Genomic DNA, 26,389 nt, shown 5'->3' on the forward strand with positions numbered 1-26,389 from the left:
TCAGACCTATCACGTAAGGTTTACGATAATCTAGCTCTCCAAGCATCGCAGAGTAAAAGGAGAACTGACTTAAATTCAGAAGACATGGGCTTCTGCCCCTTTTATGAGCTGTGACTGTTGGAAAAGTTATGTAACTTCTCTGAGTCACAGCTTTTTCACCCATCAAAGAAGAGATAATAAGATCAACTCAGAAGGATGTTGTAAGAATTAACTTAGATAACACAGATAAGAGTTCTCCCATGAGAAAGGTGATATATTTGTAGGATTATAACCACCTTTATATTACTTCACCTCATTTCCAACATGAGGTCTCTTCTCCAGAGAGCACAAGATCTTCACTGCCCCTCAACACTGGGGATTTCTTCTCTCCCTCTTTCTGAGGTTCTTTCCACCTATTCAGTCTCCACCCATCCTTGAAGGCCCAGCCTTGACCTCACTTTGCTCCCAAATACCTCTCTCCATTTCTGCCCACACGCACCTTTCCCTTCTTTGAAACTCTTATTCTCATGTGTCAGCCCACAGACTAAGGCTCAATTATTCTCTCCTTATTTTATGAAGTTTGAACAAGTGAACTTCCCAAGTAAACCTTTAGTTCCGTGTATGCAAGGGTAGGTCACATTCTCCTTAGATATACCCACAATGCCTAGTGCCAAGCTAGGTCCAAAGTACAAGCTCAATATTCATTATTATATGTATAGTAAATAAAGCATAATGGTTGTAATTTCACTGAGCTAGCTTGTTATACTTGTACGTTGGGTTGTGTTAAATCACTGAAGTGACAATGGTATGTCTTCAAATCTCTAGATCTGTCAACTACAGTGGACAAAGGAAATGGATGAAGGGGCAGAGTCAGGGTTAGGGTCAGCAGAGCACTTTAGGCAATGGAGTTAGAAGTAGAATTACAGAATTTTGGCCCCAGAAAGAGCAAATTTTACAGGTTGTTTATTCCAACCTTATCATTTGACAAGAAAGGAAGCCAAGGCCCCAAATGGCTACTTGCTTTTCTAAGGTCAACCCACAGAGCCAGAGCCCAGGGCCTCTCACTCCCCATGCAGTGTGCTATGGCGAGTTATATGTTTTTCCAAATCATGATTCCTAACACAGAGCAGAGGTAGGAACAGAGCAGGGTTGGGGAGGAACCTTAGGCATAGTCCAATAGGCTGGGAGACACAGGTATGGGGAGAGTCCCATATTCTATCACCAGCACTGTCCTTAAGCCAAATCGATTTGCTTGGAAGCTAGACAGTTCTCCTATTTGCCCTTGTATCCGGGTCTAAAAAAATGAGGCATTTGGATGTCTTCTCACCCCAATGGCAAAATAAGCCTTTGAGCAGCAAATGATACAAAAACCATCCTGCCTCCCTGCGTTATTTGTTCTTCCATTCATTTTTCATGCTTCCATTCCTGACAATGGAGTAGGTGTCTTTCTTCAGACAGAAGACAACAAAGAAGGCTGTGCTTAGTCAAGAGGAGTTCTGACCCCCCCCCAAAGTGTGTGGGTTGCAAAGTAATTATTCCGCAGGAGAGTATGTGTGCTTAAGCAAATTACACCCTTCACTCCCCACATTACTGCGGGCTTGAAGAACATCATGCTGATTCACACTAATGATGCTGTCAGAGGCTTTACCTGTGATTTTCCAAGCAGCAGGTTTCAGATGCACAGAGAAGGGCTGTCTGATCACACCACAGACCCATCTCCTCTCACAGAAACCCTTAAAGAACAGAAAGTCAGCACACATAGGAGAGTGAGAATATGTAGCCAGCTGGGGCATGAGCGTGGCAACTGCTATTTTAAAAGTGCGGGGCTCTCGCCTACAGTGGACATTGGAAAGGGACAAGACGGCAGAGTCAGGGTCAGGGTCAACAGGGCACTCTGGGCAATGGGGTTAGAAGTAGAATCACAGAATTTTGGTTCGGAAAGAGCAAATTTTACAAGTCATTTATTCTAACTTTATCATTTTACAAGAAAGGAGGCTGGGATGCTTAAATTTATGTGTTAGCTTCACTGGACTAGAGATGCCCAGACAGCTGGTAAAACATGATTTCTGGGTGTGTCTGGAAAAGATTAGCATTTGAACTGGTAGACTGAGTAAAGCAGATCGCCCTCACGGATGCACGTGGGCATTGTCCAATCTACAATGAGAGCCTGAGTAGAACAAAAAGAAGGGCAAATTTGTTCTCTTTGTGTGAGCTGGGTCACCCTTCTCCTGCCCTCAGACACCAGCACTCCTGGTTCTCATGCCTTTAGACTCAGACTCAATTACACCACTTGCTTTCCTGGGTCTCCAGATTGCAGATGACAGATATTGTGGGACTTCTCAGCCTCCATAATCACATGAGCCGAATCTTATAATTTTATACAAACAAACACACATATCTTATTGGTACTGTTTCTTTGGAGAACCCCAAATAAAACAGAATCCAAGGCCTGGAGTGGCTAATTGTCTTTCCAATGTCAAGCCACAGAGCCTGACCCCAGACCCCATGACTCACCATGCAGTGTTCTTCTCTCTACAATGAGTCCAGCTCCTTATGTATTTTTCCAAGTCCCGATTACTCTTAAAGAATGAGGGCAAGATGCAAACTGGTGCAGTCACTCTGGAAAACAGCATGTAACTCAAAAAGTTACAAATAGAGCTACCCTATGACCCAGCAATTGCACTACTAGTTATTTACCCAAGGGATACAAACACAGTGGTTCAAAGGGATACCTGCACCCCAATATTTATAGCAGCAATGTCCACAATAGCCAAAATATGGCAAGAGCCCAGATGCCCATCAACAGATGAATGGATAAAGAAGATGTGGTATACACACACACACACACACACACACACACACTATGGAATATTACTCAGCCATTAAAAAGAATGAAATCTTGACTTGCAACGATGTGGATGGAACTAGAAGGTATTATGCTAAGTGAAATAAGTCAATCAGAGAAAGACAATTATATGATCTCACTCATATGTGGAATTTAAGAAACAAAACAGATGAACATAGGGGAAGGGGAGGAAAAATAAAATAAGACAAAATCAGAGAGGGAGGCAAACCATAAGAGACTCTTAACTCTAGGAAACAAACTGAGGGTTGCTGGAGGGGAGGTGGATAGGGGGATGGGGTAACTGAGTGATGGGCATTAAGGAGGGCACGTGATGGAATGAGCACTGGGTGCTTTATGCAACCGATGAATCACTGAATTCAACCCCTGAAACTAATAATACAGTTATGTTAACTAACTTGAATTTATTTTTTTAAATTTTTTATTGTTATGTTAGTCACCATACATTACATCATTAGTTTTGGATGTAGTGTTCCATGATTCATTGTTTGTGTATAACACCCAGTGCTCCACGCAGAACGTGCCCTCTTTAATACCCATCACCAGGCTAACCCATCCCCCCATCCCCCCACCCCCCTCCCCTCTAGAACCCTCAGTTTGTTTTTCAGAGTCCATCGTCTGTCATGGTTCATCTCCCCCTCCGATTTCCCCCCCTTCATTCTTTCCCCCCTGCTATCCTCTTCTTTTTTTTTTTTAACATATATTGTATTTTTTGTTTCAGAGGTACAGATCTATGATTCAACAGTCTTGCACAATTCACAGTGCTCACTAACTTGAATTTAAGTAAAAAATTAACAAAAAACAAAAAACACACAAACAAATGAATAAAAAAGAATGAGGGCAGGGACACCTGGGTGGCTCAGTCAGTTGAGTGTCCAACTCTTGATCTTAGCTCAGGTCTTGATCTCATTGTTGTGAGTTTGAGCCCTGTATTAGGCTCCATGCTGGGTGTGGACCTACTTAAAAAAAAAAAAAATGATGGTAGAAGGATTTTGGAGCTATTCTCTACTTGGCTGGCTACTGTGAAGATCCTGCCTTTGAGAAGGTTTTCCCAGGGTCAGGGTCTGGGACAGAACCTGGGAAGAAGAGCTTGGCAGGTAAGAATGCTATTTCAGGACCCCATAGGAGTCTTAGGGAGAAGCTATGGAATCCAAATCCCAAATAACTTTAGTGGGTGTTTACCTGACACCAGAAAGGACAAATTGAAGCCTTCTACTCAGCCAGTTTGCCATTATTGGTCACACATTGGGTTAATGTAGTGTCCACCCTGGAATCTGTGGGAAGAGCCAGCCATTTGGATATTATAGAGACTACGGTTTCCTTGGAATGCCTTGTGGATGGTGCCTTGCTACCAACCCTCCCCATGAATATTGCCTTGTTACTTTTCTGATCTGGGTTGAGGTATCTTCAGTTGTAAAACCAGGTTCATGTGACCTGGTAGACAGATATTATCTCTAACCTGCAGATATCAATCCCTTACCAGATACATATATGGTTGACAAACATTTTCTCCCATCTTGTAGGTTGCCTTTTCCATCTGTTGGTTGTTTTCTTAGCTGTGCAGAATGGTTTTAGTTTCCTGCAATCCCAGTTGTCTATTTTTGCTTTTATTGCTTGTGCTTTTGATGTCATATTAAAAAAATGATTGCCGGGTGCCTGGGTGGCTCAGTTGGTTAAGCAAGTGCCTTCAGCTCAGGTCATGATCCTGGAGTCCCTGGATCGAGTCCTGCATTCGGCTCCCTGCTCAGCAGGGAGTCTGCTCCTCCCTCTGCCCCTCCCCCCTCTCATGTGCTCTCTCTCTCTCTCTCATTTTCTCTCTCAAATAAATAAAATCTTTAAAAATAAACAAAAAACAAAAAATAAAAAAATGATTGCCAAGTCTCATGTCAAGAAGCTTTTCCCCTGTTTTCTTCTAGTAGTTTCACTGTATCAAATTTTATGTTTAAGACTTAAATCCATTTCAAGTTGGTTTTTGCATGTCATGTGAGGTAAAAGTCCAACTTCATTCTTCTGAATGAGGTTCAGTTGCCCAACACAAATAAGGCTCTTATTGATTTTTAGCTTCTTTCCATTTTTGTCAGAGAAGAGACTTGGACTGATTCTTCTTGAATTTATTAAGACCTGTCTTGTGAATGAATGACCTGTTACAACATTTGATGAGAAGACTATCCTTTCCCCATTGGGTGTTCTTGGTACATTTATTGAAGATCAGTTGACTAATCCATTTATTATTTTCTGCAAACTTTGAGCTTAGATTTTCTTCTTTTTCTAGTACCTTGAGGTGTAAAGTTAGATTGTTAATTTGAGATCTTTCTTCTTTCTTAATGTTGGAATCCATTAATAAAAACTTCCCTCTTATGACTGCTTTGGAATGTTTTGGTATGTTGCATTTTCATTTTAATGTGTCTCAAGATATTTTAAATCCCCTTTTTATTGCCTCTTTGACCCAATAGTTGGTTGTTCAAGAGTGTGTTGTTTGGTTTCCACATTATTTGTGAATTTTCTCATTTTCTTGCTGTTACTGATTTCTAGCTTCATTCAGTTTTGGTCGGAAAAGATACTTGGAATGATTCTTCTTGAGTTTGTTAAGACTTGTTTTGTGACCAAACATTGGATTTATCCTGGAAAATGTTCCTCATGTGCTTGAGAATATGCATGTGGAATATGTGGAAAGTTTTGTATGTCTATTAGATCCATTTGGTCTACAGCATTGTTAAGTTCTACTATTTCCTTATTGAGTTTCCATCTAGATGATCTGTCCATTACAGAGTGGGGTATTGATGTCTCCTACAAATATTGTATTGCTGTCTATTTCTCCCCTCAGATCTGTCAACGTTTGCTTTACATATTTAGGTGCTTTGATGCTGGGTGCACATATATATATTTGTAATTTCATATTCTTCTATTGAATTGACTCTCTTATCAATATATAATGACTGTCTTTGTCTCTTGTGACAGTTTTTTACTTAAAGTCTATTTTGTCTGATATAAATATAGCCATCTTTACTCCCTTTAGGTTACCATTTACATGGACTATATTTTCCATCCCTTCACCTTCAGCCTATGTGTTGTTTTAAAGTAAAAGTGAGTCTACTGTAAGCAGCATATAACTGGATCTAGTTTTCTTTTAATCCATTCAGTCACTCTATATCTTTTGATTGGAAAATCTAATCTATTTTATCTTTAAAGTAATTTATTGATAGGTAAGTACTTACTATTTCCATTGTGTCAATTGTTTTCTGAATATTTTTATAGGTCTTTCATTCCTTTCTTCTTCTGTTTCCATCCTCCTTTGTGATTGATGATTTGTTTTAATGGTATGCTTTGATTCTTTTTCTTTATCGTTGTGTTTCTACTACAGATTTTTTTCTTGTGGTTACCATGAGACTTACATAAAACATTTAATAGTTAAAACAGTCTATTTTAATCACATACAAAAACTCTACACTTTTGCTTCTACACCCCCAAAATTTATGTTAGTGATGTCACAGTTTGCATCTTTTTACATTGTGTATTCATGAACCAATCATTGCATATATTTTTAATGATTTCATCTTTTATAATAAAGTTATAAGCGATTTACACACCATCATTACAGTATTAGAGTATTCTGAATTAGACTATATACTTACCTTTACCAGTGACTTTTATGTTTTCATATGTTTTCATGTTATCATTAGCATCTTTGTTTTGACTTGAAGAACTCCTTTTAGCATTTTTTGTAAGGCAGGTCCGGTGGTGATGAATTCTCTCAACTTTTGTTCATCTGAGAAATATTTTACCTCTCCTTCATTTCTGAAGGATAGCTTTGCTGGGTGTAGAATTTGGGGTTGGTAGTTTTATCTTTCAGCTCTTGACTTTTATCATCCCACTCTCTTCTGGCAGCAAGGTTTCTGCTGAGAAATTATTCATAGACTTATGGGGGTTCTCTTGAATGTGACAAGTCATTTTTCTCTTGCTGCTTTCAAAATTCTGTCTTTGACTTTTATTCTTTTTTCTCTTTTCCCCTCTGATTAGATCATTTCAAATCTCTTTGAATTCACTGATTTTTTTTTTTTGCTTCTACTTTCCTCACAGATTCTTTCTTCTATTGAAGCTCTCTATTGCATTTTTCATTTCATTCATTGTATTTGTCAGCTCCATAATTTCTGTTTGATTCTTTTGTATGTTATTTTTACATATCTTTGATGAACTCATTTTGTTCATGTATTGTTTTCCTGATTTTGCTGAATTGTCTGTATTTTCATGTAGTTTGATCTTTCTTAAAGCAATTATCTTAAATTCTTCGTTAGGCAACTCATAAATCTATATTTCTTTGGGGTCAGTTACCAGAGCTTTATTCATTTCCCTTGGAAGTGTCATGTTCACCTGATTTTTTTCATTATTTATATAGCCTTACATTGATGCCTAGTCATTTGAAGGAGCAAACACATCTTTATAGACCAATTTTAGCAGATAGAGACCTTCTTCTCCTAGGACTGTCTCTAGAATCACAACTGAGTGGGGCTGGAACTGGGTCATGTAGCTGCTGCCAGGTGTATGGGTGGGTACATGGCTGGCAAGCCTGCTACCAGGGGCGTGGGTGAATGGTTCCTGCTGGATCCCCAGGTGGAAGGAAATACCTATAGGACCACAGTCAAGCAGATCTGGAGCCAGTTCTCAGAGCCACTTCCAGATCTGCAAATAGCAGACCTGTTATCAGGGGAGTGGATGGGTAATGGCACCTGTCAGGTCCCTGAGCATTCTCCCACCAGTCCCTGGGTGGGTCTTTGGGCAGGCATAACTGATTCTAGCAGGGCTGGAGCTGGTCACAGGGCTTCCTCCGGGTCCACAGACAGGACTGAGGTCAATGGGCCTGATACCAGGAATATAAACGGGCATTGCTGGGTCTCAATTTCAGCTGAGACTATGGACCATGGTAGAGTAGGGGTACAGATTATTCATAGGGCTGACTCAGAATCTGCAGTTAACACCAAGTTTGGCAAGCCTCTTACCAGGGGCATGGGTAGGTGTAACTCCTCCTAAGGTACCCCGGCATTTGGGGCTGGTTGCGAAACCATGGCCAAGGGAAGCTAGAGCTGAGTCCACAGGGGATGGCACTGCTTTCATTCTGCAGCTGAGACCACATTCAACAAACCTGCCACTGGGACATGGGCATGTTTTCTCACCACAGTTGTCTTTGGTCCTGGGCTTCACTAGGGTTTTGCAACCTTCTACCTGTTTCCAAAGTTCCCACAAAGGCACTTTTGTCCATGAACGACTGCCAATTAACAAATTGTGTTGGGCAGATGTGAGCTGGAGATTCTGCCATTTTGCTAACATTGTTCCTCTCTCTTAGCACAATATATCAGAGGCTCATCCATTTTGTGGCAGGTATCAGTACTTTGTTCCTTTTTATGGTGACTGGATTACTTTTAGTGACTGTGTATTAGCTCATCTTATGAACATAACGTAATTTAATTAGCCACCTCCACTCATGGATATTTAAATGTATTTTTTGCTAACATATTTAATGATTTATTGAACAATTGTACACATGTACAAATAATCTTGTAGGTTTTTATTTTTAAGATTTTTATTTATTTGACAGAGAGAAACACAGCAAGAGAGGGAACGCAAGCAGGGGGAGTGGGAGAGGGAGAAGCAGGCTTCCTGCTGAGCAGAGGGCCGATGTGGGGTTCGATCCCAGGACCCTGGGACCATGACCTGAGCTGAAGGCAGATGCTTAACAACTGAGCCACCCAGGCACCCCAATCTTGTAGGTTTTTAAGATGAGTTTTTGTTAAACATGAATGCTACTTTTTTAATTAATAAGAAACTAATTTAATTAACTTTTGTTAACCAAAGTGATTCATTTTCAACTGGCCATTTCAGCCAAATTACTGAGCTGGGAGCCCCATGTAGACACACAGAAAGTATCCTGGAAAGGAAAAAGTTTTACAAGGAGAAAGAGAAATGAATCCAGTAGAGATTCTAATATGCCTTTCTTCCTAGCCACAGGGGAAAGCATTTATATCTTCTCAAACATAATTACCTTCCTGGTGTTTAATGAATACAATTTTAATTCATGCTATCCAATTTAAATCTGCTAAAAATCAAGGCATGGGGGAAGCTTCCTTCTTGCATTTGCTGATCTGGTATATAAAAGTAAAGTTTTAAATGTCTAGAGATTATTGATTTGGTTGTTTACTTGGAGAAGTCCAGTGGGGTGTCCTTTGAAGCAATTACCTAATGTCTCTCCACATGTTGAGCAAGTATAAAAAGAAGCCCCCAGAAAATGACCCTGGCCGGTGGAACTAGAAGCAGGGACAGGCTCAGGAAGTTACAGAACAGACCAGCTGTTTTCAGTCTTTGGTAGAACCTGCGGTCACCAGGGGAGATTATTAAAAATACAAATGCCTGGTCCAATTCGCTGAATCTAAATCCATGGCAAGGGGCCTACGTATCTATATTTTTTAACAAGTTCTGCAAATAATTCTGATCTACCCCAAAGCTTGAGGACATTAGACCCAACTATTGGAAAACGTTATATTGTTTCACTCCTGCAGCAGAAGAACGTTTCCCAAACGGACCCCCTGCTCACACTGAGGAATGCTATGGGAAACTGCCCTACAAACCCACTCCTACATTACTGCAGACACAATGTCGCAGCTCTTGCTTTGTCCTTTCTATGAAAAAAAATTTTGTTTTAGACCCATTGGTCTAGAATATTTTGGCTTATCCTGAAGAATTAATATGAGAGAGGGCGGATCAAGAACAATATGTATTAGTAATAAATTGTATTTCTGATTTTATTTTGGAGAATAGGACACTCCCACTCTCCCTAATTTTAATAGCTATTTTGTTTGCCTGATTGAATCATATGTACCTGTTGGGTTTCTCCCAGACCTATCCTTCCACGAGTTCTATATTTTCCTATGCCACAATTTAAAAATTTATCTCCTATTTATCATGTTGTTTATATTCTTGTAAGCTACCTCAGGGCCTTTGCATGGCGTGTGATCATGCGTGTGTGTCAGTTTGTTTGTTTATTTGTTTACCTACCTCTTTTAAATGGCTCAAGTGCTGACTGTCTTGTGCGGTCCACAGCAACCTGGTGTCTACCTGTGTCCCAATCCCTTTAACATTTGCCCCGAAGAAAGCGCTGAGGATGTTACTAGATTGAAAGATGAGGCCATTTATTCATGGCTGCATGCAGAATGCTGTGATGAAAATGAATGGTTTTGAGAGCCTCACAATGTGGCAAATCTAGATGACATTTCCTCCAGGGGTGCTTTCCCCCTCCCCATCGTTGCCTCTGTCCCTGGGATTTGATGAGTTTTGCTGGCTCAAGAGATCACAGCGTCCCTTCCTCCCTCAGCCATTTTGAGTCCCAGTCTCTGGAGCACAGACAATTCTCTTGACCTTGGCCAGGTGCCTGACAATTCTTGCAGAAGCAGCCGGCCAGAACGTGTGGCTGAACAGGATAAATCCCTCTCCACTCCTGGGAAAACAGCTCCTAGCTTACACGCTGGTGACTGCAGCTTTAGCAGTGTCATCTTCAAAAGGCAAGGATATGATGTCTTTAATAGAGAAAGAGATTTGTTCTACCACTCATGCCTTTAATCCGCTCTGGCAGAACTGGCTCCCAAAGTGGGCACGTCTGAAGCCGGGGCTCACATCTCAAGACTTCGAGCTGAGTCCCCAGAGAAGTGATTACTAAGCCCACAGTGGTGCAGACTGCTAATGGCCTTCCCGCATTGCACAGATCATGGGACGTCCACACAACCTGGATGTCCGCAAAAGTCTTGCAAAGGTTCCTTTGGCTGTTCTCTAAATTGAGTCCCCTGAAACACATCACACTCAGACAGAAAAAGCTCGAAATAATGAGATAGTTTTATTTCTGTTTCCTGACCCAGCAACACTTGCTTGCGTTTAGAATTTGGCTATGCTCATCTTAACTTTCAGAAACAAATCAACAGTTCAAAACTGTGGGCTTCCAGTTGGTGTCTCTCTGGTTGTAGCAGTCTTTTCTCTGATTTTGTTGGGAAAATTCTCATCCTAAGGGAGCAAATAGGGGCAGGAGGGTTAAGCACTCTACAGAGCCCGCAACAGCAAGCTGAACACAGAAAGAACAGGAAGACCACCCCTCCAAAGAGACATAAAACATTCATGGGTCGCTTAGGGTTTTACATAGCATCTGGGTGTTTGATTTAGCTCCATGGAAGAAATAGCCTCTCCATAGGCAGCTGAGGCACTTGGGGCTCAAAGACCAAGTCTAGAGTCTTGGTAATGGATCGGGATCCCTTTCACATGTTAAAACTCATATCCTATCATATTCTTTGGTACCCAGCTTGTTCAGGTGATGAGTCGTCCAGCCAAAGAGCAGAAGGTTGGGCAAGGTGTCGGTCAGGGGGGCACATTCCAGACCCAAGGAAGCCTCACTACTCCAGTCAAGCCCAGCATCCTCTGAAACACAGATGTCATCATATTCCACCCACCCGCCACATCCTTTCAGCTCAATTAGTTTTACCAGATATATAAAAGAGTTAACATTTTCAAATAATCTGTTTTTTTTTAAAATACGGTAATGTGTTTGTTTTTGCCTGTAAATGATTTGACTTCATAGCATATAAAACAAATGGGAAATCTCAGCGTTATTCTCATATTAGAAGCTGCTATCCAGAAATATCTATTTTGGTACCGGCAATTTTTTTCCTTTCTCTCTCATTTGGGAAGATGAAAGCTGCAAAGCCGTTTATCTCCCCTAAATTAGCCATGTGACAACTCTGAGCTATTAATAACCACTCCCTACAGCATTAATGTTTATGTCTGAGAGGGGTCAAGCGGTGCTCACATGGAGGGAGAGTAGCCAAGGTAAATATGAGCAACACAGCAGAAATGCAGCCTGCGTTGGTAGAGACCAAGTGGGGTGAGAACAGATGTAACCTAGATGCCCCCCAGCCACCGCCAAATTGTAGGTGCAAGAGGGTTCACCAATGTCCTCCTCCCAAGAGCCACGGCACTGAGTCCCAGCAGCTTGATGAGGAGACAAGCCCTCGCAGCTGAGGGTGCCCCCTCCATGCACTTCTGGGACCTTTGGCGCTGTTGTTTCTGCCCCTGACTGTGTCTGTTCCTACCTCTGCTGACCACACTCTGTTGTCCACGAGCTGGCTTCTCGGGCCATGGCCACTTCTGCCACTCAGGACCTAGAGAGTGCTGTCACTTTGTCCCAAGTCTTGAACATGGAAGTCTTTTGCTTAGTTATCCCTTAGCAAATACTCGTATTTCTCAGGTGGGTCTCACCAGGATCTCCCGTTGCTGCAAAGCCTTGCATCTCTTCACCACTTCCCAGAGGCTTCCTTTATGTCACTAGAGCCGGACCTGAGTGTGACGCCCAGCTACCTGTCTTGTGAGTGGCCCCAGCTAAGGATAACTGTGGGATCTATCTGCAGAGATCGGGGAGCACATTCTGGTATCAGATGGTGCTGGCTCACTTCCTGGTTCCCTCGCTGCCTAAATCACTTAATCTGTCATTATGTCAGTTTCCCTAGCTGTAAAATGTGCATTAGAATCCATGTACCTTCCAAAGGCTGTCTGTAGCATTAAGTACATGGAATCTATAATCCTTGTGAAGCAAAAAAAAAAAAAAATTATAGCAACAATGACAATTAAGAGCGAATCCAAGTCTCCTAGAAAAATGGAAATCCTTCCAAAATCCTTCTGCATTGGTGGAAATCCCTGCAGAAGGAGAAGCAAGCAAAGATTCAGCTCCAGGGAGAGCACTTCCCTGAAGTGAAGCCAGGCCTCCTCACAAAGACTGAATAATCCAAGATGCCCTGGGGGCTCACAAGTCCCTGTTAGGCATCAAGTAGTTCCCGGAATCACCTGAGATGCTTAGGATAAAGACATTAGCAATTGCCTTCTGGGTTGAAATATAAAATACTTGAAATGTCAGAGTGGGCTGATCAGAGAAGGAGCAATTGAAACACCTGCTGTTTCTGTAATGGACGGTGGTTCATAAAGGACAGCATCCACGTCCACTGATCGTAAAACATTATGTAGAGACAGAGAGCCACGTTCAGCTTGCTGAGGCAGAGCTTCTGCTCAGGCAGTGACGGGCTCTCCTTAATTAAAGGAGTTAATAAAAGCGTAATGATCAGGTGTCAGAGTTTCTTAATTTCCTTCTGTAGTTGAGACACTTCTCTCTGACGATGTCCCCCAACTCCTTTAAATCCAGCCCCCCATTTCTGGTGGAGTGACAATTGTCATTGTTTCCAGCTGCCCCGCATTGGAACCCTCTCCCTACAGCCCACCTTGAGTATGGACGCTAAAAGTGCAAGACACTCATTTTGCCAGGCTCCCTTGCAGCTAGGCATGGACCCACGGCCTGGCTACGCTCACCGCATGCCCCTGCCTGGATTCCACGTCGGGAGTGAGAAGTGCGGAGAAGCAGGGGCCCCGTGGGGTCATTTTGCAGTTGGTGAGGCCAAGGCATCTTGCATCCGATTCCTGAGTCACAGGGGTCGATTCTCAGCCGCCAGCGGTCGGGTAGGCAAAGCATCGCCCAGGTGCATCTGTGTCTCCATCAAGCCATTGGACAATGTGGCTCCCATTTGCATGCCCTCTGAGTGTGGTGCTCAGCCTTTTCTGGGCTCCTGTGAGTCTTCATTATGCAGGTGGTGCTCTGCCTCTTGTTAGCATCCACTGCTTCCCTCTCTTACCCTGGCTACACATGCTCATTCTTTCCGGGAGGGTCCCAGCATCACCTCCTCCGATAAGCCCTCTTGACATATCCCTCTTTTTTTTAAGATTTTATTTTTTATTTGAGAGAGAGAGAGAGAGCATGAGAGAGAGAGAGAGCATGAGAGGGGGGAGGGTCAGAGGGAGAAGCAGACTCCCCGCTGAGCAGGGACCCTGATGCAGGACTCACCCCAGGACTCCAGGATCATGACCTGAGCCGAAGGCAGTCGCTTAACCAACTGAGCCACCCAGGCACCTGACATATCCCTCTTTCCACCAGATTATTCGGACTTCTCGACGTCAGGGGCTTGGTCTAATTTATTCGTTGATCACAAGTGTGCAGAACTGTAGACATTCAATAAATACATCTGTATTATTTTCTTACAGCTGCTGTAACAAATGATCATGAGCTTGGTAGCTGAAAACAATACATATTTCTACTCTCACCAGTTCTGGGGCCTTGAAGTCCGAAATCAGTTTCACTGTGGTCTCTTTTCAGGATCTGAGGGAGAATCTGTCCTCACTCTTCTTACTTCTGGTGGCTGCTGGCAATCCTCATCGCTCCACTACCCTCCCTCTGCCTCCCCCTTATAAGGACATTTGTGATTGCATTAATGGCACACCTAGATAATCCAGGATAATCTCCCCAACTCAAGATCCTTAATTTAATCATACCTGCAAATCTTTTACCATGTAAGATACCATTAGGATATGAACACTTTGGGAACCATTATTGGCCCACCTACCTCATATGTCATGTACTGCATAAATTTCTAGCCCTGGCCCTCCAATTTTTTTTAATTCTTTTATTGTTATGTTAATCACCATACATTACATCATTTGTTCTTGATGTAGTGTTCCATGATTCATTGTTTGTGCATAACACCCAGTGCTCCATGCAGAGCGTGCCCTCTCTAATACCCATCACCAGGCTAACCCATCCCCCCACTCTCCTCCCCTCTAGAACCCTCAGTTTGTTTTGCAGAGTCCATCATCTCTCATGGTTCGTCTCCCCCTCCGGCTTACTCCCCTTCATTCTTCCCCTCCTGCTATCTTCTTTTTCTTTTTTCTTAACATATGTTGCATTATTTGTTTCAGAAGAACAGATCTGTGATTCAACAGTCTTGCACAATTCACAGCGCTCACCATAGCACATACCCTCCCCGATGTCTATCACCCAGCCACCCCATCCCTCCCACCCCCCACCACTCCAGCAACCCTCAGTTTGTTTCCTGAGATTAAGAATTCCTCATATCAGTGAGGTCATATGATACATGTCTTTCTCTGATTAACTTATTTCACTCAGCATAACACCCTCCAGTTCCATCCACGTCGTTGCAAATCTGGCCCTCCAATTTTAGGACACTGTCCTTGAAGTTGCTCCCAGGAGGCTATGTCCCATGTGACTTCTTGAAAGTATTTTGGTCCTTCACAAACTCCATTTCCTGGAGCTGAATCCCCCTCGAGCAACCTGCCTCGTGTGCAAATCCACCGGGTGGCCAGAAGTCCTCGTGAATTTCATTCAAACCATTAGGATGGTCTTCAACCTGGTCCTACTTCGGAATATATGACCTTGAACAAAGCTTGGATAAGCAGAATATTCTGCCCTAATGTCAGGAGACCTGGTGTCCAACCTCTTCTTTGTGTGGCACTCTGGATGAGAATTCCACCTTGCTGTGCCTCGATCTTGTTCTCACAAGGACAAACTGCAACTCTTCCCAGCTCAGTCATGCTTTCTCCCCCAATTTTTTCACCCCCAATTTTCTCCTCCTTGTCACAAAAGAACACATACTATATGATTCCATTTCTGTGAATCCATAACAGGAGACATTAAACTGTGTTGCTTAGCAATGTTCACAAAGGTAGTAAAACCATAAAGGAACCTAGGAAGTTAGGATCACAAAAGCTAAGTTAATGGTTATGTCTGGTGAGGCAGGAGGACAGAGAGGATTTTTTTTTGGGGGGGGGGCTAGTTATTTTCTATCTCTTGACCTGGGTGGTGGTTACATGGGCATTTGCTTCATTATTATTTGCCGGTTCATACATACCTTATTTATTTTTTTAACTTACTTTTCTTTTCCCTTTTTATTTTGGAAATTTTCAGACATTTCCAAAAGTAGAGACAATTATGTAATAAACCCTAGCACCAACAATTTCCACACGTTGCCATTTTTGTTTCACAAATACATGCCTCCCGATTTGGGGGAGCATGAGACATTTTAAAGCCAGTTCCAGGTGATTCATCCACAAATGCTTCCCTATATACAGATACATTTTATACATATATATATACACACATACACATATATTTTCTATTATATAGGATATATCAAATAAATATTTATGCAATATATATATGCAAAAATATATGCAGTATTATCAAATAAATAAATTAGTAATCACAATAAAAATGCTGAAAGTAATAGGGAGGGAGTGGAGCTGGTGTTGAGGGCAGAAATCCTGTGCACGGAAAGTGCATACAATCATGTGCATATACGTGCGTGCATGCACATGATTGTATGCCTGAGTGTGTGTGTGTGTCCGTCCGTGTGGTTAGGCCATATGTCCACAGCACGTGTCTGCTTTGAGGTGGCTACCGGCATAGCCTGGGGGTCATGGCCTTGGCTCCTAGTGATCGAGGTGGGCACGTAAATGAGCACAGTGAACTCCAGGAACCAAGAAGAACTGTAACCCTTCTGATTTCAAGGGGTCTTGCAGGGCTGGACGAATCAAGTGCAAGCTCCATGTCTGTCTTTTCATTGCAAGACAAACCAGCAGCTATGACAGTGAGTTGCCCAGATGAAGACCTCAATAACTGTTAAATGGACAGATACCCGTGGAAGAGAGTGGCTCTAAAGAACCCTACAGTTTGGAGGCAGCTCAGGTATTTTCTCATGATGTCAAGCAAACTGCCTTGCTCTTTGGGAGCAAGAGGGAGCGGGTTGTGGGCTACTTCACGGAATAGTGGCGAGCCCCCACTGCCTGTGGGAAGGACACATTTGGTGGTCAACAGAAGTGGATGGGAGCACTGAGCCAAATGTCTGTGCCCCTACCGTGGGACCCTATCTGTGCCGTTGCTGGAGAAAGCTGCAGTTGTGTCGACAGCAAGTATAAGTTGTAAGTGCCCGGGTCCTGTCAAGTAGGAGTAGGAAGGGAGGTATGCAGAGCACTTCTCAGACTTCAGCCTGGAGCCTAAGTCCTGGGGTTCCCGGGATCTCTCTACAGGTCTCTGAACTCCTGGGCACCATGCAAAATGGTGGCTGATGGAAGAGGCCAACATAGGATTTCACAAGCTTTCTGTGGTCAAAACCTGCTCATTCCTCAGGTCTATTTAAGTCCCATTCTTCTAGAAGCTCCTAGTGCACAGCAAGCCCTCCATCCCCTCCTGCTCCTACCTCAGTGCCTTTGCTCTGGCTCTTTCCTCTGCTGAGAATTCTTCTCCCCTGGATTTTCTTATGGCTTCCTCTATCGAGGTCTTTAAGTTACTGTTCAAATATCTCCTTATTCAAGAGATCTTCCATGACCGTCCTACATAAGCAAGATAGCAACCCCATGCCTACCCTAGGCCTTCTATCTCTTGTACTCTGCTTGTAGTTCTCCAGACAGCTAGTCTGTTTCCTTCCTAGCTGTGTTTCCAGGGCCCAGAGCAGTGCTTGATATGCAGCGGGAGTTTACTTCCTATTAGTCAAATGAATGAATGATTCACATTTCTTGCCTGGTCTGTGCATGTCACTTAATACTTTTTCTTTCACATCTTGTCTTCCCAAAGGGACTCCAAGAGGGCATGGACAGTGTCTGGTCCTGTATTAATCATCTCTTACCCATTTGTGAGGGAGGGATTCCTCCCTAGGACTATAGATATGACCCAAAACACAGTACCTGACGCTGGACACACGAGGTCAATGGCCATTTATTAATCCCATAGAGTCATGACCTGGGGGAAGCGGACATTGGGCACCATGCAGGACCACACGGGGGTTACACTCAGGAACAGAGTGGATGAGGAGGGGCTGGAAGAGGCAGACTTGGTGGGATCAAAAGGGTGAAGTGACCTGGTTCCCTCAGGAAGATGTGCTTGGCTTGCTTGAATAATTCTGTGAGCTGGAAGGAATTGGAACCCACTCCTCATGGATAAGCAGGAACTATGCTGTTTCCCCTTAATGAGAAGTATTGCTTGCCTAGGGGACCTTATCCATGGGAGCAGATAAGAGGGAACTCATCTGGGGAGGGGAACTTGCAGGTAGGCCATTCCAGGGCCTCCCGGTTTGTAACATTGGGCCTTAATTTTAGGCCTAAACCAGTTCCTCTCTAGTTCATGTGCTTGAACTTGAGTTCAAGGACCAGTCTTGGGGTCCTGGTGTATCTCCTTTAAGCCCTGTGTGCTTCTCTCTGGCTTTGTCTTGGTGCTTATGCTCTGTTATCATCCAACCAATTCCTCGCCGTCTAACCCACCTTTTTGGAGACTGGCTCAACTCATCTATCTTCTTGGACTTCTTGAACTTCCTTCCTACCGCTCATGGCCCAGTTTCCTGGGCATGGTTCTAGCTTCTTTTGCCTGGTGACTTAGGGTTTCTCTATGACTTAGTTGGCCCAGCATCTAGCTCTCCTCCTCACCTGCTGTCGGCCACGTGGCAGCTCCCAACAACTTCCCCACAAAGACCACCCTCCTCTTCTGAGCAGCCTCAGAGGACACATTTCCATGGAGCCCCTGGGGAGAGTGAGATTAAGGCTTGAAGGCAAAGGAGCATGGTTGCATTTCCTTGGTGATATCACTGTGTCTCCCCATGTCTGCCAACTCTATAGCTTTCCATCCTTTGTGAGTCAGACCCAGAAGGTTTTTATTTCTGACCAAGGCGTTGCTGTGAGTCTTGTTAGGCACTTTGTGCCTCAGTTTCCAAAGCTGCAAAATGGGGTTGTTGCAAGAATTAAATCTGACAATGTGCATCAGGTGTCCAGGGACAGCAGGTAGTAAGTGTCTGGAACAGAGCAGGTGGGGGGTGAGCGGCAGCTGAGCTTGCCAATACTGTACATGCTGTTCTCTTTCTAAGTGTGAACTCATCCATAGATAATTAAGGCCAGCAGATGCAGTCCTCAGGCTGGGGCTACTTTGTCTAGAATCAGAGCTGCCCTGAAGCCCAGCCTCGCCCAGAGCATCATGCCAGCGGGTTCTCTGTCAGTCCAAGCCCCCTGCAAACACACAGAGACTTTGAAGGACACGAGGGTCACTGATGTTGCCCAGAGACCACCCTGCTCTCAGCAGCCTTCCACTAGATCCCTTGCAGGGCCTGCTTCCGTCTCTCAACCAGATCTTGGACTTCTAACTTAACACCCTCGGACTTGAGGTGTTCGTCTGTGATAGTGGGGACGCACTTGGTGTCTAGGTTGGCCGATGTCCCGGGAGTCGTGCTCGGGGACACCCAACACTCTCAGCTACAGCCTCTGCCTGCCCATGAGTGTCAGTGTTGATGTAGTATGATGGCAGGGATTTGAGGGCCTCTCCTTTCTAAATACATTTAATCTGTGATCATCTTCACACAGGGAGGATTTTCAAAACAGTGTAAACCCAAGCATGTTTAACTTATGGCTTTTCAAGGTTTTTTTAATCAAAATTTTCTAGAGACCAAGAGGTTGAAATCCCAAAACAACTGAACAAAACTCTTTTGACAAAAAGGCTCAGTCCCATGGTGAGGCGATACCCCATCCTGCCTAAAGGGAGGGAAGAGGTCTTAGGAGAGGACACAGAGCTGTGGGATGTGGCACCCAGACAGGGATTGCTATCCTTCTCTGGCTCTGGAACCCCTCCCAAAGGAGGCCTCCATCCAGGTCCCCTGAAAGCAGGGGTGCTTTCAGACACAATAACAAGTCCTGAGGTGCTAATTAACGGGACAATCACCGAGCCCAGCTCAGCCTTCTCAGGATCCAGCCTGCCCTGACTCCAGCTTGTCTCTCCCTTTGTCTCCTCTTCCTGGGAAGAGGGCTCACCATCAGCCCCATCGAGTCCCAGGAGAATCCCTATTTCACCAGGAGCTAGAGACAAGCAGACTCCTGCCCAGGGCTGAGACAGCCAGATTTCTGTGGCTGCTCATAATCTGCAGAAGCTACATGTAATCCTTCTGCTAGAGGCCTTGTGACCCTACAGCCCCGGGCAGGCTACCTCCGGAAGCCTTGAGAGTGAGTGAAAATGACATTTCCTCCCCCAGATTCTCCCCCTTCCAGACACTTCCACCCCTTTGCACCTGCTTGGCTGCACATCCCAGGCTGCGGGCTCTCCGACGCACTGTGTGTCCCTGGTTCTCCCAGCTGACCAAGTGCCTGGCCTCGTGTGGTTCCTCTTCTACCATTATGACTCCTGGGGATATTTGTCACACCCCATAGATGTTGTCCCCTTGATTTCCTCCTTCTGTTAGTATAACGGGCTTTTCAAGACTCTGAGTTGTTCTTGTGTCCCCAGCAATGGCAGAAGGGACATCACAAATGGTCAGTGGAAGCAAGGGAGGGAGGAAGGGGCTCCGGGCAACACCTGTTTCTGGGGCCATGTGAGTGCAGAGAAGAAGGAGCACCACGGCCAAGACCCCCCGCGATGTGGGGATCCTGCAGGTTTCTGTTTATTGCCCTGACAACATCCAGCACGACCACCACAGTGAGGTGTGGGACGTGGTTGGGTGTAGAATGACATTTTATCCCCAGAGATGCTAGTAAAACATAAAGAAAGGAGGGGCGCCTGGGTGGCTCAGTCAGTGAAGCGTCTGCCTTCGGCTCAGGTCGTGATCCCGGGGTCCTGGGATCGAGCCCCGCGTCAGGCTCCCTGCTCAGCGGGGAGTCTCCCTCCCCCTCTCCCTCTGCTGCTGCCCCTGCTTCTCGCTCTCTTTCTAAATAAATAAATAAATAAATAAATAAATAAATAAATAAATAAATAAATATTTAAAATATATATATATAAAGAAGGGAAAACAGCATTAAGGAGAAGGTCACCTTCATATATAACATGTTGACTGTAGGCTCTGACCGGTGATGCCCTCTCCCTGGACTCAGTTTCCCCTGGAGGAGCAACTTTCCTTGAAGGATCCACTCAACTGGAAAATGGAGTCCAGCAGGTCAGCAGGTAGAGATAGCACCGGGGCTTTCCACTCAACTCACCCATGACCAACACCATGTGCTCTTGGGCAGGTTGTACTCCCCGGGCCTCAGTTTCTCCACATGCACCCAGCTTGAATGTTCTAGAGGCTGTGATTCTGCCACACACTCCTACCTTGTGGTGGACTTCAGGCCAGAGCTGAGTCATTGGCTGTGCGGGGCAGGGCTGGCCTCTGTGAACAGCATCCCTGTGGCAAGCCCACCAGCGACCCACTTTGTCTTTGTGGTGACCAGAGGGGCCTGGCTCACAATTCCAGCATTCCAGCAGCATATTCCATTTCCCAGCACTGCCCCATCTCCCCGTCACCCCCAGCCCACCTCTCAAATGAAAATCTGGCAGAAACCAGATTGGGGGGACCATAGCCCAGTACTTATTGATGAAAGATGAATTCTAAAAATGAGCACCTAAAAGCAACTCAAGGTAATTCCTCAGCTATTTTTGTGTCTAGCTCTTCCCCTGGGCAGGAGTCTGCTTGTCTCTTGCTCCTGGTGAAGTAGGGATTCTCCTGGGATTCGATGGGGCTGATGGTGAGCCCCGTTCCAAGAAAGAGGAGACAAAAGGAAAGACAAGCTGGAGTCGGGGCAGGCTGGATCCGGAGAAGGACCTCTGGGGTCCCCGAGAGCCTTTCAGGGATGCTGCAAGATAAAAACTACCTTACGATAATGCTAACATGCTATTCGCCTTTTTATTCCTATTCTCTAACGTTCAGTGGGTTTTTCCAGAGGCTGCATGATGTGGGATATCGCAACAGATTAAAAGCCCTGATGAGAATCCAGCTATCCTCCAGTAAACCAGATATTAAAGAGATTTACAAAAGTGTAAAACAATGCCTTTCTTCTCAGTTTTTTGTGGGTTTTTTTTGCTTTTTGCTTTTGCTTCTTTACTTATTTTTTGCTTTTTTTTTAAAAGCACATTATTTACAGGGACGTGTGATGGGTGTACTGTTGTTGTTTAAATGAATTAATTAGCATTTTAAGAATTTCCTAGCCTTAGTTTCTAATACGGTGAATATCACTGGAAATAAGACAAATAAACAAGAACTCTTTTGAGGTCCTTAATAATTTTTCAGAGTGCAAAGAGATCCCCAGATCAGGCCAAAGACTGGAAAATCATTGCTGTATTCCACGGGGATTTAAGGACTTTACATCTGCCTCTGCCTACGAACCTCTTGGACCTGATTTTCCAGCTGCACAGACCCCCTCCGGCAGAACAGCTACTCCAGAGAAACTGAGTCAGAGGAGAGGAATTCAGACTTGGGTTCAAACGCCAGCCCCACTACCTCTGAGTAGCACAGTCTTGGGCAAGTCATTGAACTTCTCTGGCCTCCAGTTTCTTCATCTGGAAAGAGAAGTGACATCGTGGCCCGCCATGACATCATGGCATCGTCAGGACCACATGGTCGCCAGATGACCCACGGTGCTGACCCACCTCCCCCTGCAGATGTCACGTGCTCTGTCCATGTTGGTCTGTCCCTGCTTCTGCAGGACAAGGGCACTTTCCCTCGGCGCCAGCCGACAGCCTAACTGCTGAAGGAGAACTGCTTTCCAGACTGCGGCTGATGGTAAGTTTAGCTGCGGGTGCATGGCCCTGCGTTCCCAGGGGCTGCTGATGCTCCTAGTCTCAGGGTTGCATTTTGAGAACAACTGACACATGGACCTTTGAGAGTCTGAATGTTGCAGATGATTAAAAAGTGTTTTATCTCCATGGTATTTAATGAAATCCAGGTCCTGGGAGGTTCTTGGAGGGGAAGGGGCTCCTGGGAGTGAAAGCTTCCAGGATGAGATGAGAGGGGGCCTCTGGTCAGCCTCATTAACATTCCTTTTGCATTTCCATAAATGAATCCTTCCTCAAGGTCCCTGCCTTGGAAAGCCCACTCTGCCAGTAGAAAGAGGAAAGCAAGCAAGGCGCCATGTCTTAGGATCTGATAAAGACTAACTCAGCTCTCCACAGCTGTGGCTCTTTTCACATCGGTCTGCTTCCTACCTTCTTGACTTCACCTTCTTTGAAAGACTTTTCTTCTCCCTCTTTTTCATCCCCTTACACTCTGAGAGTTGGTGGCTGAAAACTGGAGGTGTGGGCCCCCCCTCTGGAGCTCATAGCAGTGGCCCTAGGGCTGCCCCCCTCCCAGGAGTAGAATTCTCAAGGTCACTGGGGGCTGAGGAATGGGCCCTTCCGTGGATGAGCTAGCAGCTGCTTCCTGCTTTCTTAGCATTCTTTCCCCTTGTTTCTTTTTTTTTTTTTTTAAAGATTTTATTTATTTATTTGAGAAAGAGAGAAAGAAAGAGAGTGAGCATATGAGCAGGGAGAGGGGCAGAGAGAAAGGGAGAAGCCGACCCCCGCCCCCCGAGCAGGGAGCCTGACTTAGGGCTCCATCCCAGGACCCTGAAATCATGACTTGAGCTGAAAGCAGATCCTTAACCGACTGAGAAACCCAGGAGCCCTCCCTTTGTTTCATATATATATATGTATTTTTTTTTAAGCAGTCCTAAGATATCCCCAAAAGAACTCTTTCCTGCAAAGCCAGCATCTCACTTGGAGAACCTGTGGGCCCAGTGCTGCTATTTTTTTCCATAAGCAAATCTTTCCCACGATTGGGACGGAGAGGCTCCCCATGCATCTATTAAGTCAGGCGCTGGAAGCCAAGGGAGGAGGTGTTTAGCCAACATCCTGCAGTAATGATGAGCTCTGTTCTAGCAAAGCCTTCCCTCCCCAGCGGCGTGGACGCGGATTTGCTCAGGCCACTGCAGTTCCACAGGTACTAGGGAAGGAGGGTGAATGGCCCCTGACCACGCAAGGTTAGAAGAATGCGAGGTCAGTCTCCGGGGCGGGGAGGGGTAACCAGTTGTTCGTAATCCAGCCTCTACCAGCTTCAGTTTCCCCAAGAGTAAGAGCGAAGGAACAACACAGGTATCCCCCGCTTTTCGAAAGTTCGCATCAAAGCCACTTCGCCTACATGAAAGACCCTTGTAGTCGTTCTCGCTAACTATAAGAAACCCGAAGAGGATTTTCACTTTTAGGAGAAAAGGCGAAAAGTGAAAATAGGGTTCAGCGCTGTTTTTGCAAGGAGCCCTGTGGGGACAGCGTGCGCCCCAGCGGCGAGAGTGGCGCCACCTAGCGCCTTCCCCGGGAACCACACACAGCGTCTCACAATCCCGCTACCAGAGATCTGAACCGTTGTCTGGGAGCATCTGCACCTTTTCTCGGTTCATCGTGTGCGTTTGTTTGCAAGATGTGTCCCAGGGTAAGAAAAGCCTAAGAGAGGTTATTTTGGGGGATCTGGAAATGCTAAAAAAAAATTATCCGTAAAAATTAATAGTACTTCCTCGATTTACGCCATTTCGATTGAGGAAAGCTTTCATGGGAACGCTGTACTTTCGGATAGCGGGGGAAACCTGTATCTGAGAACTGCTCGCGAGCCCTGTTTAAGGCTTGTCTGGGCGCCCAATGCGAGCGACCCGCAATTGCCCTAGCGTGAGCACCCCAGATTTCTCTCCACCTGTCCCTCAGCTCCAAAGGCACCACGGATATTGGAGGAGGGCCCAAGTCATGAAATCCTCTTTCTCTGGGGCCCGAAGACCAGGCACTAAGGAGCTAGTTATCTGCCTAACTAGGGCCACTCTTGCACTGCTTTCACCCAACAAAGAACTGGGCTTCCTTTGGGCTGGAGGAAGTCCCGGACCCTCTCACGTGCCACGTGGAGGCTAACCCCCTTTTTCCAAGCTGCGTGGTGACTGGGCCCCGGGTCTGGGTGGGCTGGCCCACTCCGCCCTCAGACCCTCTCTGGATCTAACAGCCCTGCAGCTGCCCTGGCCCCGGAGTCCAAGGCCCCACACCCCGGGCTGGGAGCCCAGAGAGGCCTTGCTGAAGAGGCATTTGGACCTTCTCCCTGAAATGCCGGCTTTGATTTATCTCCCATCCTGGCCAGTGTTCTGCTGACCTGATCTTCTAACCGCATAATTACATTATTAGCATATGATGGAGCACAGTACACCATATGTCCTGCTGGAGAGGATTAGAATAAATCGCAGCTTCAGCGGAGGGAAGGGAAGGCAAGCTGGGGTCCAGGCCCGCGGACTACAGGGCCGGAGACCTAATGTGCCTTCCGGGCCCTGTCTCCCCCATGGGTAGAAAACGGGCAGCTGGAGAGAGGGAGTAGCCCTGCTTGGAGACACCCCACTCCATTAAACACAGATCAAGGGGTACCCCCACCCCACCCTTAAGAGGCCTTGGAAGGAATGAAAGCACTGGAGAAAGAGAAGAGAGGTTTTCCACAGCAGAGAGCCGGCTCAGAGGACAGAGAGCAGAACGCCCACCCTGCAGCTTAGGACCCACGTGGCCAGGCAGTCCCAAGAGGAGGCCCGGTGTCCGAGACCCACGTGGAGCCCTCCCTAGGTCACATCTTAGCAACTGTGGAATTGGATCCCAGCCCACTGCAACGCCACGCAAGCCGGCAGTGCCCAGGGTTCTAGTCCCTCCGATGCCGGAGTCATCGTGGGTCTGAGCCTTTGCCCATGGGGTTCTCGCCTGCTGTCCTATAGGGCTTGTCTCTCGGGCTGCCCTTTGCAGAGCCCCGCACATTGGAATCATTTGCCTGGATGAGGTATAAACTATGCCTGGTGCCTCTTGCTCAGAGCTTCCTTTGGGCAGAGGTTTGATCTGATCCATCTCTGTACCCCTCGTGCCCAGCAAAGGGCCTGACACCAACAAGATGCTCAAGGACACATTGTCAAGTTGAACAGTGGTGCAGGTGGGACCTAGGGGTGATGGGAGGGTGGGGGGAGAACACAGGGGCCTTGCTAAACGGTTCTAGAATGAATGGGGGGCCACTACTTGGTTTCCCTGCTCCCTGAGATCTGGGGACGGGAGGTGATCTGCAGCTTGGAGACCAGGAGGACCCAGCTGTGAGGAGGAAAGGAATGATGAGGCTGGCAGCCAGGCAGAGCCAAACAGATGGCGGGGGGAGAGATGGAGACCCTGAAATAAGAAGGTGGAAGGCAGACGCCCTGTGCTGGGGGACAGGGCAGGGTGCTTATGAAGACCAGCGTTCCCCTGCATTTGTCCCCCAGGTCTGGACACCCAAGCGTGCTTCCTCCTGGCCAGAGGGCTCTGCTGTGCCCATCTCCCAAGCCTGCACCTTGGTCTCCTTCCCGTCTTTCCCGCTCTTGGAATCCTCAGTGGTGCTGGAGGGGGAGCTGTGTGGCTGCAATGAGTGGTCCTCTACTTGGCTTCTCACTGTGGCTCTTGCTGGCTCCCTGCTGAATTTCCCAGAACCTGGGGTCCAAATTCTCCCCACTTCCTGGTGGCCAGTCCCAACTGTGCTCGGCCCATGACCTCATCGACTTCAGGGAGACTGGAACCACACAGAGGAAACTCCTTTACATTCCATCCCTTCTGCCTCAGAGTTACCACCTCCTCGACACCCTCCCCTCCTGTTCTCTTGTCTCCTGGTGAGGGCATCCTCTCTCTGGCTCCATCCTACCTCCCCATCCTCCCCTTCACCGCCTCTCACTTTCTCCCTGGTGCCTTGGTCTGCAAGAGGCTGGTTTCATCCATCCTCACGGGATGATTCCTCCGACTGCTGCCCTATATTTCTCCTTCCTGTCACCGCTGAGCTTTTGTAGAGGAGGAGGGCTTCCAGATGTCTCCACCCCCTCTCCTTCCTCTCCTCAACCTCACACTCACGGTTTCAG

This window comes from Zalophus californianus, chromosome 10 (genome assembly GCF_009762305.2).
Source record: "Zalophus californianus isolate mZalCal1 chromosome 10, mZalCal1.pri.v2, whole genome shotgun sequence".
Lineage (NCBI taxonomy): Eukaryota > Metazoa > Chordata > Mammalia > Carnivora > Otariidae > Zalophus > Zalophus californianus.